The sequence below is a fragment of the Harpia harpyja genome, chromosome 17 (assembly GCF_026419915.1).
Source record: "Harpia harpyja isolate bHarHar1 chromosome 17, bHarHar1 primary haplotype, whole genome shotgun sequence".
NCBI classification, from domain to species: Eukaryota; Metazoa; Chordata; class Aves; order Accipitriformes; family Accipitridae; genus Harpia; species Harpia harpyja.
The window spans coordinates 26,634,588-26,654,964 of NC_068956.1; the positions used below are offsets into that span (position 1 = coordinate 26,634,588).

Below are 20,377 nucleotides of genomic sequence, written 5' to 3' on the forward strand. Positions count from 1 at the left end.
AGGATGACTGACACCCGCTCAGTACAAGGCTGATAATTTCTACTTTGAAGAGGCAGAAGAAGTCCACTGATGATCATATCAGACCTGAAGGGAACACTCACCAAGGCTTGCAGATCTGTCAAGGACAGTGGGGTCTCAGCCAAGCATAAACCACTAATAGTTTTTCTCTCTAGGTAATATCCATCCTACTGCAAGACTCTGAAATGTTTGATTTTTTTTGAGTTTTTGTGCTATGATAGCTCCTTCAGAAAAGTGAATCCTGCCTTTTTTTCCTTTTAGCTGTGGTGAAGATAATTAATGTTTAAGGGAAACATTACGTAGTTCATCATTTTAACAAAGAACGATGAGGGAACGATATTAAGGACTTACTGGGAAGGGCCGCGAGCTCTCTCTGTGTATCACTGTTTCTGTGCTGGTAATACTATAGTTAGATTTTTACATATTAAAGAAACCTTAGAAATTGCTGCCAGGATGATAATTAGTGATATGCTCAAAAGCACAGCTTGAATCAGTGCTCCCTAGAGACTCTCTCCCAGCAGAGATATCACAAGTTGACCACCTTTGTGAAAAAGTGAGTGTAAGAGCGGGGCAAACAAGAAATGTTTGCTGTTCTGCTTTACAAGTTGAGGGAAGGAACAGTGCAGCGTTAAGGCATTAAAGATGTCTCTTTTGGATTAATGAGATACATAAAAAAATCCTCAAAAATCAGAGGGGAAAGGAAGTATGATTATGTGATGGAACAGCAAAAGGAAGGTGAGAATTAACAGGATCAGAAGTATTGGAGAAATACAGGAAAAAGGGGTGAAGAAAAAGCAAATTAGAAGAGAGAAATTAGAAAGAAGAAACTCACTGGAAAGGACAAGTAGCTGGGCCAAAAGCTGCTAGAAAAAGATGCACTTATTTTGAGAAGATGGAAAATTATATGTATAACAATGCTGGAAAACATGATGAAGGGGAAAGAGAACATTGAAATGTAAATAGTATCTTGCGTAAATTGTATAGTACCAAGAAGACTGTCAGATACAAAGGTATTTTTTAATTAAGGTACTTGCTGAAACAAGTGATTTAGTTGTAAAGCTTAATAGTAATTTTAAAATTTATAGTTTTTGAAAGGTGGACCATTTCCCAATTTGTATAAGGACCATAGGACAGGTATTGCATCCAGACATTAAATTCCATTCTGAATTTTGCTGGTGGTAATTCAAAGCTACATATTTATACTTAACAGTAAAAGAGGAACTAGCTAGTTCTTAGGAAAGTTACCGTCTCAATACTGCTAAGCAAATGAAATTTTACAGATATCCTGGAAACTCAGTATGGTTCATGGTGTAGTGAGAGACATGTCTGCTTTTATGGTGTAATAAGTAGAATACCAAGTAATCCAACAGCTAAATCTAATACTGGTTTACAGATTCACTGATTAAGGCTAGGAAGTGAAGAATAGTGTTGCCATGGTGAAGTCTATATGATAAAGCACAAGAAGAACAAGCTAGTGAATAATTGATACATGTCTAAGATTAGAAACGATCATTTACAGTGTGCTCTTTGATATTCATGCATACTTTTTACTTTAAAAAACCTCAGAGAAACACATTAGCATAGACTGTGACGGGTTTTTGCATAAACTTTTAAGCAAAGTACCAATAGCTTATGTGTGCAAGAACACACAAATACAGTTACTGCAGTGCTGAGATTGGGAATTCAGGCATAAACCAGAAAGTTAAAAAATGGAAGGCTTTTAACATGGGATGTATTTGGCCAGGCTGCATGTATTACTATATTTCCTAAAAATTTTTACAGAAATAAATAAGAACGTGTGTCATAAGATTCAGTAAGACGGGTTGTAACCTTGTGCCTGTGTGCTTACCTTGTTCTGGTTTTAGTCATATAAAATAGCTCTTAATTTAATTTTTAAAGTTTTAGTTTAGAAGTAATTGTCAGGTGTCCTAAGCCATCTTAAATTAAGGAACAGTACTTAAAAGTGTCCTGATAAAGCTTAAAGACATGCTTTTTCAAAACAGATAAAAATCTGACTGCAGTTGCAAAGGTATCTCTGAGTAAAGTAGTGGAAAGCTATTTTCTGGGATAAACACAGTAGATCTGCTGGAGTAAAGAACTGCAGGCATCATGCCTTTATAAACAGTTTTGCTTAATAAATGTGTCATTTTTATAAATGTATGATGGAAATCAGTGAACATACACAGTAGTTCTAAATAGAGTCCAGCTGCCCTGTAGCAAACTTTACTTGTCATAAATTCCTCTTTAGCAATCGCAGTAGCAAGAGCTATTTTTCATTATTAATTAGCCCCATTAAAATAAATAAAATACATGCAGTTGGCTCATGTACAACAATCCTGAGGTTGGGGGTGTTGTTTTTTCTGCTTGCAAGCTGAATGAAATTATTTAGGGAAAAAAAAATTGACTGATATAAAGTAGTCTCTGTATAAATATATTGTGTACTTAATTTCAAGTGTTTTTTTTTTACTCTTTTAATGCCTCAAGTTCGCAAACCATCTTATAGTAAATGCCCCATTAAAGCAAACATCTCTTCATGTTCTCTAGGGTAATAAGTTATAACCAGGTTATGACCATGTATTTAGAACTTAAAAAAGGACAAATCAGAAGGAATCAAAACTAATTCAGTAGTTACTGTGAAATAGTGATGGCAAATATCAAGGGATAGAGTTGAAAGATGCCTTAAAGAAGCATGGCAAATATCAGCATCAGGTTCAATTTTAGTTAATTTACTGCGTGGAATAAGTAGGAAGTAGCATACAGCATGTAGCAAAAAGTTCAGATTTGTATTACATGATGAGGCACTTGATTTCCTTCATTAACTTCTAAAGCTGCACAGGCTTCCTGTGCATTTTTCTGCTTAAAAAAAGGCAAACTGTTACTAATGATTATAAGTTAATCAAGACATGCAAGCTGAGGGGAAAAGGAGAGGGTTGTCTTTCTTAACCATAGTAGGAATAGAGATCATAGAGGTACTAGATACATACAAAAGTGATCAGCGTTTTTGTCAGCTGGTTTGTAGGATGCCTGAATATTCTTGTTTCCCACAGATAGACATATTTAAAGAATGGGTTTTCAGACTTGATTATTGTTGTCTGTCCCAGAACTGAATTAAATGTAAAACTTGTGTTGGTGTTTTATACATTGATGGTTTTGTACAGACCAGCTGTGGTCTCTGTAGAAGAAACTGTATTTAAAACTTGTATGTTTTTCATACTTGTATTATATGCACAATGCTTTAAGAATGGATTCGTACTGAACAGGAAAGAGGCTTTGTGTTTTGTCTGAATAATGATCCATGTGTATGTAATAATAATAACTTTGTGGTGTCCTTTTCAAAAAGATCTTGATGTAGTTGCTTGGTGGAATGGTTGCATTTCTTCCTGCATTCTTCAGTCAACATTACATTAGATTTTAGAAAACAGTCTTATTAATTGCAAAAAAGGGTAGGATTTTCCAGTGCATTGAAGGTCTCAGATATACATGTCATTGGGGAATGTGAACTTGATAAATGTACCTTTGAGAAAAGACTTGTGAAGTTTATTTTTGAGAGGGGGGGCTTCTAGCTGGGCAGTTAAAATAGAAGTGAAAATGATACAGATCAAAAGCTAATAACCGTAATTAACTCAAAATTGAAAAGCACTTCTCTTTTAGCATGGCCCCATCACTGAGACTCTTCAGTGAATGGCAGCTGTTGTCTGGTCCTTGCATTCCTATTCATCCCCTTGAAATGCAAGTTAGAGGGCTGTGAAGGTTTCCCTCTGGACGTTGGACTTGGCAGTTCCTTGGGTGCTGCACCAAGCCGGGGTCATGGTGTTGGCAGCAGAGGTGCACTTTCTGGGACTGGTACTACACTATATTGTGAAGCTTTGCTGAGTGGAGCTGACATGGGCTGGGTTTTGAGGTCTACTGGTCAGTTAAAATTGTGTTATAGAAGTGAAGGAAAGCTGTGTTACTGCATAAACACTACAGACATTTTCCTTAATTAGCTTTTCAGAAATTTTGAAGTAATATCTTGGAAAAAATGGCAGCATCAAAGCCTGTCTGTTTATGTGCACACACCAACAAAGGCAAAGGGGGTATCTTCTTTTTAATAGATTAGTGAAGGGTTAAATCTGTATTTCAGCTACCTGGTGTTTGCTGGTTTTCTGTTATATTTCCACGGAATTTAGATTATTTTTTCTATGCCTTATTTCCCATATAGGTTGCTAAGCATCAGTAAATGAATTCTGTATATGTTAGTATCTATGATTTGCATACAGGAGAATGTTAACATTGAAGTAGCATGCATTTTTTAGTATTTGTTTACATTATTTCTTTGTAAGTGGTTTCTTGCAGAAAAGCAGATAATGCTGAGTATTGCAAAGCACAGATATTCCCACGTTTCTCTCTCAAAACTTGAAACTATTATGTAGTTTTTCCACCTATTTTTTTTCATAGTGATAGATGTTTGTCAGAGGCTTCAGTGTCAGAGATGAACAGATCTGGATCTTCCTCTGAGCACAGTGGAGAAGAACAACGCATCAAGGACTCTGCTCACTATTAATAGTTTTGAGAAAAGGATGTTTAGTCAAGATACATGTTCATCTTGTTTTGTTAGTGTAAGTTTTGAATAAAGTGTTCTCTGCTTAATTCTGAAGCAGTTTGCTGGCAGCATGATTAACAGTGGTTTATTGTACGACTGAAGAAAGCAATATTGATTGCAAGTATAAAGGCGTCCTTACAGATGCTTTCTGAATTGTTTAGTTTTCCTAAATGAAGTAATCTTTTAAAGAATTTTGCAACTGAAGGTCTTTTATTTTAATTTATCTATTGTTTTGGAAGTCTTCATGATTCTGATTCAGATTTCATTTTTGAGATTGTCATATACATGGCAGCTAGAAAGTGCAGTCAATGAAGGTATTATTCAGAACACTATTATCATCAAGTTTGGGCACCTGGAGTTTGGTTTTGTATTTTTTTGGCAGATTACTCATATTCAGAAACTTTGGCTCTAGTAGTTCAGATTTTTCACTTCACATCGGGATGGGTTTTTTTGTCTTTTTTTTGGCATTAAATATTTTAATAAGTAAGTGGGCAGCAAACTGATTGGTATTTCAAACTAAAAAAGTAACTTAATGCTACTTCTGTTAGTCTTTCTTCTTAATTATTCACTCTGAAGGCCTTTATGTATAAAGGCATAACAGATGGATAAGCCAACTGTAAGTCAAGGGGATGCCTGGCTTGGTTCTTACTTAGATTTATTATTCAATTTCTACTCTTTGTTATCTAAAATAATAAAAAATTACTTGGGATGTAAAAAAAAAAAAAAGAAAAAATTGATGCTGTACTACAGAATTTGCCTTTTAATTAGACAAAGGAAATTTAAACTAAATTAAAGAGATGGCTAATTTCATAGCACAAAGGGAAGGTACTGGCTGCAGTGGGTGTTTTGTTTGTTTTTTTCCTTAAACTACTTAGCTGGGGAAAAAATTTATGCAGATCATGATAGGAAAAAGGTCTCTGGAAAATAGATTTCTGTTCTACCATTTTTGATACCCGTCTTTCACATTGTTCTTCCTGCTCGTGCCTGCAAGAAAAGCTGGAAAAGTTGAGGTCTAAATCTTGTTTGGGATGCTTTGTACAGATTGCATATGAGTTTCATCCAGAGTTTATTTATTGAAAATTGCAGTGTCTGGGTCACTGAAGTTGCTTGCATATCTGATTAATCAAAACAGGGTGGGGAGAGAGATCAGAAAAAGGAAAACTATTCAATGAAATGCCAGTTTAGAGATCAAATTTAATTAAAACTAGCAAAACAAAAGTAGTAATTCCTATCTGAAAACTATTGCAGCCAGCCACATCACAGAAGCCTACTAAAATAAATGTCAGATTTTTGGCCCAAATTAAAAAGCTGAGTTTTTTAATATGAGGATTATTTTTCATATTTTTGGTCAAATGGACCTCCATTCTTGCTGTAGTCACCAAACCAACGCTTGATGCACCATTAGAGATGCTTGCAGTAGGACAGCAAGCCACAGAGCTCTTCGGAGAACGCAGCACTGTCCTGCGGGTGGCAAGTGCAACACCCCACCACCGTTTACCTTCCTTTTTAGTCATGTATAGAAATGCCTTACTTTTTAAGCAATAAAGTGTTTTACCCTTACTACTTTGCTTCCCAACGAGGCCATGGTTATGTGATCACTTTCACCAGGAGGAAATCAGTACTGATGCTGGAAAATGAGATCCCTTCATCCTACAGCCTGCTCTGTCCCGCCAGCTCTCTTGTGTTGGCCGTGCTCAAGTCTTCCCAACAGTGTGAAGTAGAGGGAGGGTTGGGGGGTTTGTGTTTGTGGTTTGTTTGGATTTTTTAATCCTCTGTCTCTGTTGTTAGGGCCTTTTCAGAATATCATCTGATTCTGTCCTTTTCACTTTTCAAATCTTTGACAAATACAAGTTATTCAAGACTGACAGGCAATTTTGAGGTGAAATTTATGTAGAACTGTTGTGTTTTGAAAAGTTCTCTTAAAAAATAGCCAGAGACATGAGAGTTTAAAACTCGAATGGGATGGCATTTATTGATACTAATTTTCAAAGTTTTCATCAACGTGGAGCTCTGCAGAGAGCCAACATGGAGCTATCAGTGACCACGGTGGGAGGCAATAATCCACGTACTGCCACCCTGCTGGCAAACAAGGTTGATCCCGGGCTTCACTTACCAATTTTTAATAGTTGAGGTGTTTGTTTTGTATCACTTTATCTTCTTTTCTATTAGTGAATTAAGTAAATGTTTTTAGGACCACAGAATGTTTATTAGCAAACTGCCTTTGCTAATAGCAATCAGGCCATGTGGGTCAATTGGTAAGGTGAACATTTTGTCACAAGTTAGGTAAATGTAAAAGAAACGTGACCATATGTATGTTTGGTAAGAAACTCTAGGGATTGTATAATAACACATCAGAGAATAGTGCCTTCCGAGTACTGGTATGTTTATCAATCTGTTTCAGAGCATGAAAGATGCATCTCAGACTCTTCATTTAGTAAAAGCGTTTAGTGCATTTACTTCCTGTGTAAAGCAACATAGTTACCAGAAAAGGATCCTGTATAAGAGACCAGCATGTTGGGATAAAGACTAATACTAGCTGTCTTTGAGAGCATGAGGACCAGAGGTGTATGTACAGCGTGAGCTGTATCATTGTGCAGAAATGCTCACGCTGCCTTTCTGAGCTGTTTGCACCAGTTCAGGGCTGCAGACTGCTCAGGCCTGGCTGGGTGAAACCAAATGAGAAGTGCCCTTAGTTGGGTAGATGCAGACAACTGATAAAGCTCTTCTCCTTCCAGCACCCAAACCAAAAGCTTTACGTTGTGCTGCACAGCAGTAGCTGGTTTGAAGCAAGCGCAGATGTTCCTGGTATGGCATTGCGCTCCATGGACTGGCCGAGTGCATCCCTGCTGCCTGGGAGGTAGTTTCTCCCCTCTGCATTAAATACTTTACAAAATTAAAAATAGAAGTTCTATATGAATATAAATGGGTAACTTCCGCAGCTAAGCTTATTCTCACTGTGGTACTTAATCAGTTTCTGGGCAAGCATAGGAAAGGAAAGACTTTCAAATTGGGGAGCATGGGGAAATCATTAAATGGAATAATTTTTACGAAAAATAAAGTGATACATGCCCAAATAGTTTAGTGAATGAGAAAAAACCCAACCCTAATGTTTGAAGTACTGGTTTCCTTGATTCTTTCACAGAATATTTATAAATCTCCAAAATAATGTATTTTATATTGTAATTTTGCCTACTTTTACCTATCACAAACTTAGTAAATGAAAATAGTAAAGTTAATTTTATTCCTAAAACTCAGTCAACAGTAATTTTAATGTTTGCCTTCACTTTTTTTCAATTTAACATCTCAACATAAAGATACTAATAGTGAACCTTTCTCTGTAAATATTCAAAATATCCAGCTATTTTACCAGTAACTTTTTTTAACAAGAATTTTTTGTAAGTGAAGATTGTTTCAGTATTCAATGGAAAGGGAAGGTTAGTGCCAGAACAGCAAAGTATTTACATGATCCTCTGCAGGGATTAATGTGTTCTCTGCATGAATTATTTCTCTTAATAATCATTATCATATTATGATCTCAGAATTAATTACAACTTTGTGGGAAATATTTTAGCTGCCTTTGATTCATTCTTCTATGTTTTTTGTTACCTTCTTTTCATAGCAAGTTACATTTCTCATGAAGAAAAGCAGTGTTTCCCCTTAACACTCCAGGTTCCTGCATCTCTTTTTCTTTTTTCCCTCACTTTCAGTTGCAAAATGTGACTGGTGCAGTTGCTGTTTTGAACCCCACCCTCAGGGTTGCTAGGCAGAGGAACTTCATTGCGTAAGTAACCTGTCACTGAACAGGCTACTGCAGCCCTAACCAGCCATCTGTAACAGCCAAGTCTTAAAGGAAATGACTTCTACCATTAGAACCAGACCTTTTAAACATGGGGAAAACGAAGCGGTAAATTTGTTTTAAAATAACAAAACAGCTAAAGAGAAAGAAATCTTTGCCAGCAGAAACTAGTATAAAGCAAGAATATAAATGCCTGAAAATTAACTGTCAGAATAGTAACTCCTGAAGATGGATGGTAACATCATGCATTGCAAATGCTCGATTGCTTTTTTCCAGTTTTGAGGTTTAGGGATGTGGATTCAGTTTGGGGCCACCTCTGGCTTCTGGACTGGTTAGTAAGTGACCTCAAATGAACTGCACAGATTTCATGAGATAATTTCTGGTTTGTTCTGTGCAACAAATATTTGACTCTAATAATTCAGATCTTGACATTCCAAATCAAACTGATTTCTCCATGTCTGTTAAATGGTAAAATATAATTACCCAAAGCAGAAGCATGTGAGTAAACATTTGAAATAGCATAGTAATACTTTCTGAAAAACAGTGCTACAAATTTGGTTGGCAAAAGTTTGCGTGCATTTCAGCATGTTCTGGAGATTATTATCTGACCATCAGTTTTTATTAGCACCATCTTAAAGTCAATGAACACGGAAATATTAGGAGAGAATCACGTGAAGGTGCATGCAGAAAAGAAGAGAAGCAGAGAGCAGAGCCTGGAAGGGTGGTGAGATAGTAGGTATGAATTTCAGGTGAGCAGACGGGATGCTGTGAAAACAAAACTAAGCAGGTACAAAACTGTACAGAGCTTAAAGGTGCAAAGTTAAGAGTGTTAGGAGCAAGTTTGCAATAACTGGTGACATTTCTGAGACTACATTTTTCCTTGTCGTTAAACTTAAGGTCAGCTAAGAAAAGCTCTTTTGTTGGTTCTTTGGATTCTGGTCAGTGTTATCTTCAGGGTTTAGCTGTAGGTAGATAAAGTAGGCAGTTACTCGACCATTTGGCTGGTGGAAGCAGCCAGACAGCTCAGTAACACCTCCTTTGGTCCTGCCTTTCCTTTGCCTGTGGCTTTTCTTGAGTGGTGGTTCAAGGACTGCAAGATGGCCAGGCAGCAGGTCTTTGCCTCCTGCTGCACAGCCGGGCGTAGGCTGCTTTCTGCTGTTTTCACCAGCCGAAGGGCCAGAAAGGACAAGGCCGCCCCGATAACCCCCTGGGTGGCTTTTCTCAGAAGCAGCCCATACCTCCCTTACCTCCCTCAGCGCCAAGAGAGCACGCCTGCTTCTCTCTCTCAGCCCTACCGTTTCTCCCTCCTTCTTCCTCTCCACTCCCGCTGCAGCTTCACGTCTGCTGTTGCAAAGCTGTGAGCCGGCTTTGCGAAGCAGCTGCCAGGCTTGCTGGACTAAGGGCCTTTGCTTCTGGAAATTATACCATCTGGCTATACACCAGAATGCAGTATATGGAGTTTATATTTAGATCACCTTGTATCTGGCATCTGGACCTTATTTATCTGCATGCTTGACGAGGCGTGGTTTGAGCACTTTCTTTTGTGGATGATATTTTACGTAATGTATGTATTGTCAGTTCTCAGTTGCCCTGGTGAAAGGTGTTCCATAAAAATAGTTCCTTCTGTAGAGCTGTCATTTCTATTGCTGGGAGCTGCACATGAGATACCATTTATTATTGGTGTCTGTTAGAAATATCAGACACAGAGAGGGCTGGTAAAGAACATTTTGCCCTTATAATTAGATCAATTCTGACTATCTGCAAAGATGGGCTAATGCATGACAGGTCTGGCAGTTCTGAGTATTTTGATGTTAAGCTATGATGTGCTATATATCTCAAGTTTCTATCAGTAGGGCTGAGTTGTGGGGTGTTGGGTTTTTTTTTGCTCTTCACGTGTGTTTTTGTATAAAGGAATCTTTGTCATAGCTTAAGGATGAAATAAATGATGCTTTTAAATGAGTACAGAAAGTAACATGCTGCAGGAAGGCCAACAGAGGGTGCTGGAGTGATGCAGCTCTTATCTTCACTAGGGTTTTTGTTTGTTGGAGAACAATGTGTATTTTGACAAACCTCCTTATTTTGGGATGTTTTACCGTACAGCTGTGGAGTTACTGCATTGTTTGTGTGTTTAATGCCGTAATTTTCATACTTTTAAATATTTTGTGTTATGAAGATCATTTCAGAAATGCCTGTTTAAGCAATAATATTTACAAGAACAATGTGTACCTACTTAGGGCATGTATTCATTTTCTTTACCTCTAAAAAGAGATACAAATGAAAATCCTGCTTTTTCAGAAGAAAAAGTTGGGCACAATGGAAGTGCCAATGATCTCTGTGACTTATACATGTTGTATTACATGTGTTTTGAGACTGATGTAACAAAGCACTGATCTATGAAAGTCATGGTTTGGTGTAACTAATACCTGTGTAGAAATAACATACTTAACAAGAAATGTCTCAAGGAGGATGAATAAAGTTAGATGGTCTATGGCAAATAATTGTGCAACACTTCACAGTTAAACTAATTATATCCATACTGTACATTATTTCAGGTTCCTCATTTTTATCCTTGTTCAGGGTCTTTTTTCTGCTCTAGCTGTAGAGGAGACTGTGCCCTTTATATACTGGACTGAAGAGGTGGTGTGTCTACACATGGTTGTAATGTTTGGCTGGAGACTGCTTGATTCAGCCTGCCCCTGTACTTTGAAGTAAAGTATGTCCATGAAAGTCAGTATTTACACTGTTGCCTGAGAGTCTGTTATGGAAAGCACTCCCTCCCTCTCCTCCTGACCCTCCTCCTCCCCCCAAAGCGAAGGGTAATGACTTCAGGCTACCAGAGACTGGAAAGTGCAATTTATCACATGGATATGCAAAACCAGGGAATTGCTTTTAAGATGCAGTCTCCTGTTACTGCACAGATGTGATGTATAACGGACTAAATCCACTCTATTGTATTGATGATGATAACCTGAAGTATTCCATGTATTGGGATTTTCTTTGGTGAGTTTAAAACTTGATGACCTATTTTCGTCCAAAAATCTTGTACGTCTCTGACAGCGTCTTGCACACATAAACAGACTTAGCAGCAGGAAGATGAGGAACTAGAGTAGTTTCAGAAACCTGTCAGATCTACTGTCTGTCACTTCTTATTTTCCAAACCCAAAAAGCATCTAAACAATGGGGCCTTATCTTTAAAATGCACCTGGAGTACAGCATACAAAAAGATACCCAAATGTGCAGAAGGTTTGAAGGGGCAGATCTGAGCCATGACTGCCTTGTCTATCTCAGTGACTTTTGACTCAGATGCCAGAGTTTGATAGTTCTCTTAATGTTCAGGAAGCCTGAACTCTTGCATAAACATGCAAGAAGAGAATTATCTAGACTAACAGTAGTGCTTCTTAAAGTGTGGGCAGAACTACTATTGTGTTTTTATGGAATAAGGGCTATCCAGAAGGAAAAATGCACTGAAGAGAGAGAAATAAAAATGTATAAGCTTTTTAATAATACATGGTGAAGTGGTGAGGGTGTGAGGGTGGTACCTGTTGTTAATGAAAAGGTGGGGAGAGGAGACAGGGTTGTAAAACACCGCCTTGTGAAATAGCAGAAAACTGAGTATCATTTGCTAATAGTGACTCAGTAGGTCTTTTGATTAAGTGCCCTATCAAACATTTCATGGGGGTGAACAGGTCAAGTAATGCTGTTGGAGTTGGATTGTCCTGTTTGCTGCCGTGGGTCTGGTGTATTCAGATTGAGATACGCTGTTCAAGAGGCTGCTCTGACAGCACTGTGATTGTCCAGACCGGTCATGACTCTGTCCTTGGAGGTATTCAACACTTTGGTTGGGTAAGGCCCATAGCAACTGCATCTCATATTCAAGTTAACAGACAAGGTGTCTTACTCGTGTTACAGATCTATGTAGCATCATCACTCCCTGTGCTCACAAAGGACATTCAGACTGTCCTCATAGTAACAAAATTCAAGTTGGATTTGATACCCAGCATTATGGGCCTCTGGGCATACCCATCACGGGACAGTGCTCTGCCCCCGAAGTGTGGTACCCACATTTGCTGCCAGTGGATTTGAACACAGACATGGTGCAGGTGGCAGTCTTGGCTTCAGAGCATTTGTGTGTGTTGGGATCTGCTCAAAACTCTCAGCTTCATTTCCATCACCACCTTCTGAAACAGCATTAAAACTTAGGACAGGCTGACAGTAACATGGCATCATATGATGAGCATGTTGCTCAGAGGAGGAGCATCAGAGACAACTTCATGCTCCTTTGATACCATGACCAGGGAGGGAATCCAGGACATAAACCTGATATACAGTAAGAACAGTCCTGCGGTCCAAAAGCCATCTCTGTGTTGGGATTTTGGGGGGGCTGAGAAGATTTCAGCCAGTCTAGGTGAGGAAATGTTGCAATGCTAGCTTTGTGCCGCTTCCATATAGCGTAAGAGGAAATGTACATAGCCTGTCTCAAAGAATGGTTATGAGTGAATAACTTTTGTTTCTCAGCCTGCAGCTGTTATTAGACTGAATTAAAAAATTGGCTGCCAGATGCCTGTAGTTGCACCAAATAGAAATATAATGTTTCCTGTTCTAAAAGGGACCTTGCAGTTATACCCAAATAGTAAAAGTAGATTCCTATTCTCAGCATTTTTATTTTCCAGAGGCACCTCTGTTTACTTCTGCTTAAGGAATTACAGCATAACTCAGTTTCCACTGTTGCTTATAGTTTCTGACCAGAAATCTACCAAAAAAAAAAAGTCTAGTTCATATTGTCAGTGTAAAGACAAGTTGTAATTTGAAAAATTTACAACATTTGTATATAAAATTTTCCCACTTGTTTTATGTCTCTATCCAAGAGCATGAATTCCTGGTAAGAAAGTATGCAATAATTCTTTTAACAGCATCTATTATGAAATGTGTGGTAGATAAATACAATTTTTAAGGTCGTGTTTTAAGACTTGGATTTTGTTTAAATCTTTTGTTTAATCTGGGAGCAGTAATATATCATGTTGTCCAGGTGACCGAAGGTTAAGACAACTGTTATTTTCCCTAGGTAGTTGTGATGGCTCACCATGTGAAACAGTGATCTCCAGGAAGCAAGCAAGATAGCATCCAGACTGCTTGCAGTTTACCCATCTCTGCCTGAACTAGAAAACTATTTATGAAAATTACATTGCAAAATTAAAGCATTAAGAGAGATCACTACTGGAAACTGTCGCTTCAGGGAAAGGTAAGACTTTACATCAATTATCTAGTCATTGCGGATTTATGTGAGATTTTTCCATTAGAATGACAGTGAATTTTATGTGTGAATGCATTTCTTTATTGAATAAATGTGGCAACTATTATCCTTTTTTAAGTAAATAGTTAAAAGTCTTTTGCATAGGTGAAAAATACGAAACTTGCATATTGGGATTTGGAAGCTCATGTATATGTAGTTCTTACTGAAAAGGATTGTGTACATGAATTTAAATATTTGGCAATGACAGGTTTTGGTTTCTTATGGCCTCGCTTTAAATATGAATTACAAAGCTATATTGAGACCATCACGTGTGACATGAGATTGTGCACATACTTTACTACAAGTATTTATGGACTCTTTGTCTTCATGTTAGTGAAAGCTGGCAAACCATTACCAGGAGCTGAAGGAACTTGTGGGTTTTAACTAATCTGATACAGTGCAAGTGTTTAGTTAAAGCCTTCCTGGGACTGAAATTCCTTACAGAAAACAGTTGGCTATATTTGGTTTTGTAAATGCTGGTACGTGTTTGAAAACAGATGAATAAGCATTTTGCGTGTGTACTAAGTTAAGCGTCTGAAATAGCTGCAATTGCTACCATGCATTTATACTTCAAGGAACCAGGGGCAAAATAGAGAGCAACATGAGTAGAAATTCATCAGTGTCCTTCTCTTGAACAAAACCAAACCTTTTTTTGCTACTAAAAAAGGTTGGATGGGTTTTATCCTGTCCTTATTAAGCAGTAGCTAGTCCTTCTGTCATATAAAAATAAGATTTCTTGGCGTCAATTAATTTTGACCTGTACTCAGCTGTAAGTCACAGCAAATTATATTGTTAGCAGTATTTCTCCTGGAGGACTTGCTTCCATAGTGCTCCCAATTCCAATCCACTGAAGAGTGAAATATTTTCTTTTGCTTTTAAGAGCAGTACTATAAAGGCTCCTGACAGGGCCACAGACTTTTCAATCTGAGTAGTTATTTTTATGTTCTTTGATTGCTTAAATACAGATTTTTCTGTTTCAGACATTTCTAGATTTTTGGATGATGGTTTTCAGTACATTGGGACAATTACAATACCATTTATAATTCAGTGTCTATTTTATTTCAATGTAGTCTTCTTTTATCCAAGACAGTGCAGATCAAAACAAGTAGAAGGATATATTTATGCTGTAGAGCACAGAGATCTGTAAATGTGTGATATATATTCTAGACCTATATGACCATTATGAAGATGGTGATTTTCATTGCCTAGGGATAAGCTGGTCTGTGCAGCAGGGCTGTGTACATGCATGCTGACATGAAAAGGGCTCCATATGGCTGAGTCTGTATGTTCAGTTTGACTTGTGGTAGGGCTCTAGGACACATCTCCGCAGCAGCCTGTGTGATTTCAACCTGGTGTACCATTGATCATGCTGAAATTCCCATGTCAGTCACTAAAGGGTGTAAGGGAGACATCTAACCCATATAAAATAATGCAGCCACGGGAGTCTAGGGCACGGTCGCTAGTGCTCTAGACACAAGATTAAGCACGAATCATTGCGCCACGTGAGCCAGGAGGGAATGTGTGATGACTCTGGTCTGGAAAAGTACAACTATATGTAATTACAGGCTCTAAGCTGGGAAATGAGCGAGCTGTTCCCTAGACTACCTTGTGACTGTAATTCTAGGACCTCCTATGTCCCGGTTAAGCAAACTCAGAAAATGCTAGATTTGACCACTTCTGGACTAGTTTACCTGTTTTACTGTGCCTTGAAATAACTGATTATACTAATGCTTCTCCTTCACAAAGCGGTTTAAGAAGCTACAACCTCTCAGCAGTTAAGCTAATGGCTTCTTAGTGAAAACAGTATCTCTCTGCAGCAGGCTTCCCACTCCAGTGAATACAAATTTGGCATATTAGCAGGTGTCTTGTAAATGTCCTTGAACTCAGAGTTGGAATGGCATGAATATTCAAACATATTCATGGGCTTTTATTTTCTAAAAGGGAGATGAGACCAACTGACATGATGTGCTCTTGTGAAATCTCTTGTCTTTTACAGTTTAGAAAAAATCCCAGGGCACGGAGGGAATGATTTAGTTCCATTTAACTAGAACAGTGTAGTTTTTTAATTACACTGGTGGCATATCAGAAAAACTAGCAGTACTAAAGTCTGATGAATATGGGACCTATTATCTTCCCATAAGTTCTGTCAGATTTTGGAGGATGACATTGCTGGCATCAGCAAGAGAATGCTAGGGGAGTTTGTATCTGTTGCTACTCATATTATATTATATATACTGCCTTATTTCCTCATTTATTTTAATGCTGCACTATAAATTTATGCTTTTTGATTTATTTGATCTGATGATATTTTAATAGTATATTCGTCCAGCTCTAAATTGAACTCAGTTCTGTGCCTTTGGCTTTTGGAAGTAACAAATGAAAACTGTCTATTTAGACCCAACAAGGCATGTGACAAGCTATCTGGCAGTAATCTAGGAATGCAGTTAAATGTGTTTAATTATGCACTTTGTTTGCTAGGTTAGAGTTTTAAAATTTTGCAAGGTGGAGGCCTCACAGGACATCAAAACTCAACCATTTTATTTTATTTTAGTACTTTGACCTCATTTTTCAAAGTTTGAGAAACTCGATCATCACTTCACTCAGTTAATTGTGAAGCCTGTCTTACCTATGAAGGTTCTAATTTTTACTTAAGTTCTGATAGCAAGCATTGGTTTATTGAGTGTCAAAGAAAAGTGCAGATCCCAGCAGCTATAGGTTCAGGAAGTTGTTCTCCATTTCAATCTCCCTTTTTGGAGAGACTTAAGCCTGGCTGTGTGGAAGAGTCCAGTTCTATAATTGCCTAAACTATGTACATACGTACATGAATTATAGTATTTCATAAGCTGGTGGATGAGATATTTAAACAGGTTGGACTGGTAAGGGGAATATATGAGAACTACGTCCAAGAACTGAGATGGAGCATGAATAGACCAATAGTTTAAAAAATAAAACAAGGGGGGGGGGGGAGCAAACGGAAAAGGAAGAACTAAAAATAGGTTTGTTTTGTTGTTTTTAGGGATTCCTGCTGGTTGCATAAAAATCACTGAACTTAAAAGGCGATGTTGCCAGTGCTTAGTACCTTTCAAACATTCATTTTAATCTAGCGTGGAGATAGAAATGAAGACTGACACTTGGAATTTGGGGGAGGCAATATGATTTTTTCCTAATGAAAAATATCAGTGTTCTAGCTTGAAATCTGTTCTGGGAAACAGATCAGCGTCATTCATCATGTTGTAGCCAACAGTACTGATATTGACTTGAATAAGGTAATAACATTTTAGGGCTGATAAGCATCATTTAATATTGCCTAAGAGTGGTTTTTGTTTTTCTTTTCTTGTTAAGGTACTGTAATAGTTCATGAAAGGAGCTTGTCAATATTAATCCCAGAAGAGTTCTTCAGAATCTTTATAGCTATAAGATGTGTGAGTTTAAATAATTTGGTTTTTGCTTGTACCTTTTTACTTCCTTAAAAAGCGGGAGACCTGCATCTGGTATTAAAGAAAATATTTTGTGTTTAGGAGTGTCCATAGCATGAAGGGTATCACAAAATAGGCAGCAATTCCAATTCTTACTGAAACAGCAAATACTTTTTAAAAAAAATTGCAAGATGAACAACAAAATCACAGAAAGTATGCCATTATTTCCAAAGTAAATATTTTACCGAATAGGTTTTTGATACAAGGAACAAGATGTGCAAGGAACAGCATGTGATACATATCCAGTACAACATTTTAAACACATTTTAAATTTCCTGGCTTTTCCCTTGCTTATATTTAGATAAAGCTTAAATTGTTCTATTCAGTGCTATTTTGCTTTGATTAAAACAGATAATATCTTCCCCATGTAGGTGGCTGATTTGGGTGCTTTTTAAAGTATAATCAATTTTTTCTTGTATGTGTTCCTCCATATAGTAGAATAAGGGAAAGGCTTTCATCCTCCATTCCCCCCTATAGAGAAATGAGCTAAAAAGACCAAAGATACAGATATACTACTTTTTCTTTCAGTGCTGATGTGCTATTTTGGGATATATGCTGACCTACTTTCTATGTTTCCAGAAAGTGAGCTGAAAAATTTTAGCTCAGGTTGCAGAAAGATTTGGATTTATTTTTCAGTGGATTTTTGTACATCCTTTCACATAGATATGCACACACACACATGTTGGCTAATGTGGGGGCTGATGTACAGTAGAAAATCAAGATTGCCAATTTTGGTACAATTTCAACAATAATCATAGCAGAGATCTGCTGCTAGACACCTGCCTTTAGAGGATTTGACAGGAAGATGCTTTCAATCTAGTGGTGCTGTTATTCAGAGTTACACGATAAGACATAAGCTTCCAGTTCCCAATTTTGAATAAATTTGATACCTAAGTAGAAACATCCAAAATTGCTGTAAGAATCTTGTTGTTATATTTTTTCCAGTTTCTTCAGCATTGTCTTAGAGACTGGAAGATAAAACCCCTTTGAATCATTTACTTTGACTCCATGCATCTCTTTATTCAGCACTCTGACCATCAAAGAATGTTCAGCCCATTAGTTTGCCATTCCCAATTAAAGTAATGATACATAGAGCTTGGGAATTGTATGAACAAATTATGAGAGAACAAATAATGAGAGATGAAGACCTGCTCCTGCCCTCTGCTTAGGGCAGAAAAAATTCATCAGCCCCAGCAACACTGCACTCATATGTGGTCTCTTCCCCACAGAGCAGCTCTGCTGGTGGAAGAAAATCCTTTTTAGTTTATTGTGCTTCACTCCCGATGACTGTAGTGCAGAAGGTCTTGGTGTGGCACTCCTCTCATCTAACCTCTATGAGCATACAAAGGTTAAGCATCTGTAAGTCTTGGTAAGTCTGCAGTTAAGTGGAAAAGACAATTTCCCCTATCCTCAGTTCAGGGATATGAATTCTGCCTTGCACAGGTACATCTCTCTCTCTGTGTTAACTATAGATGGAGTTTAGACTTCGGCAACTTAATCTTTGAATGTCTGCAGCTAGGTGAGAGAAATCCAGTCCCTTTCTTTTGTATATACCACAGGTAGAGTAGGGAGTTTTGTTGATTGATCAGTACTGATGTAGTTCTACTGGGAAAGGCTGGACAGTGTAAATGAGGCCTCCAAATATCATGAATGGCATGTTTGAATCTGCCTATGACTGACAGACAGCTTCTTACTTCTCTGGAAAGTATGACCTACTTAAGCTAACCTGTGGTTGTGTAATATGTATATTTCTCTATGGCATTTGTTTTGATACTTCACTTTTTAAAATTTACATTGTATAACATAAAGACTATATACAGTATTTTTAAAAAATATGGCTCTCAAATCTTCATTCATATTCGATAATTGAGGTGAGTTTTAGCTCTGTGTGTGAGTTAGGTTAAGAAATGTATAGATTCAAAGCTTTTTAGTAGTTGTTTTAGTTGGTTTTAGTTGTTTTTTTAAGCATTTGGATGATGTAAAAATTTCACTTATTAAGTATCCTCTGCAGTCCTACTACTTTACAGGGTGTCCAAAATTGGTGAGATATTGGTAAATAATGAATTTGAATCAGTATTACAGCATCATAGTCATATGTGAATTGCCTAGTTAAGTGCTCATGGTACAACGAAACATGTTTTTAATGCTGCTACATGGAAGGTAATGCAAGCACAGTTGTAGGGTTACAAATAAAAACCTCTTCAGGATAGTAACTTGAAGGAAAGCCAAGGGGCCATTTAAGAAGCTTGTTCAGCTTGGCTGTCAGCGTGATGCTAAAATATTGTGGTACTAAAATATTGTATCCAGTGTCTTGATACTTCCACTTAACAATGAAGTATAAATAAAGGAAACAGTTAAAAAAAGAAGCCTGTGGAATTTTTCAAGGTCTGGAGGGGAAAAAACCAACAAAACTCTTATACTGTGAGGCCTCGAGTTCAGTCATGTAAATTTATAGAACAGAAATTTGCAAGATGAGTTGATAATCATCTACAAATTCTTGTCTTTTAAAAAGCAGTCTCAAAGCAAGGAATTTCTCAGCTTTATCAATAAAGGCGCCTGGAAGTTGAAGCTGAACTAGCTCCATCCAAATGCAAATTTTCTCACAAGAAGGAAATATTAACATTGAAATAGATGAGTTGTAGCATCTCCTACAAGGAGGGAGGAATACTCCTATCATTGTGGAACAGGCGCTACCTAAACCTAACTTTAACCTTGCCACTATTCAGTATAGTTAGTGCAGAGGCAGAGGTTATTCCCAGCCCTGAATCAATGGCTCTGTCCATTGGTTGTAAAAGAGGTACAGGAGACTAGGCTCCCAGGCTGAAATTAGGCTTTCTGATTTAATTCCTAGGAGTCTCTCATAATTTCCAAAAGCCTATCTTTAGCTAGCAGGAAAAGCTCTGCAGCCTTCTGTATACAGTTGGTCCAGATGACCCTCACACTTGTTTTTTATGTTCCTGCGCTGTATTCTTTCCCACGCAAGCAGGTGTGTCCCGCTTGTTATCCTTGAGAAACGCATCTAGGAATCTCATTTCTGCTGAAATGTGATCTGAACTTCCCCCATTTCTCCGTGTGCTTCCACTCTGTGTAGGAACCAAGGGGATCTCAGGTTATTTAGGTCCCCTCAGGACCCCCTATTAGTTTCCGTTCTCCCCAAGAATATTTATTACATTTGCACACTATGCTGAACGAGCTGTTTCCCTAATATTGTGCTG

General features: G+C 37.7%; 1 protein-coding gene across 1 annotated transcript in view; it reads left to right on the top strand.

Moving 5' to 3' along the window:
• The window catches only part of FRY (FRY microtubule binding protein), a 253,146-nt gene that overhangs the window by 15,494 nt on the left and 217,275 nt on the right, over positions 1-20,377 (top strand). Inside the window, exon 2 of the mRNA XM_052812244.1 lies at positions 13,459-13,635. The gene's annotated coding sequence lies outside the window, so the exon portion shown is untranslated. The remainder of the gene's footprint in view (positions 1-13,458; positions 13,636-20,377) is intronic.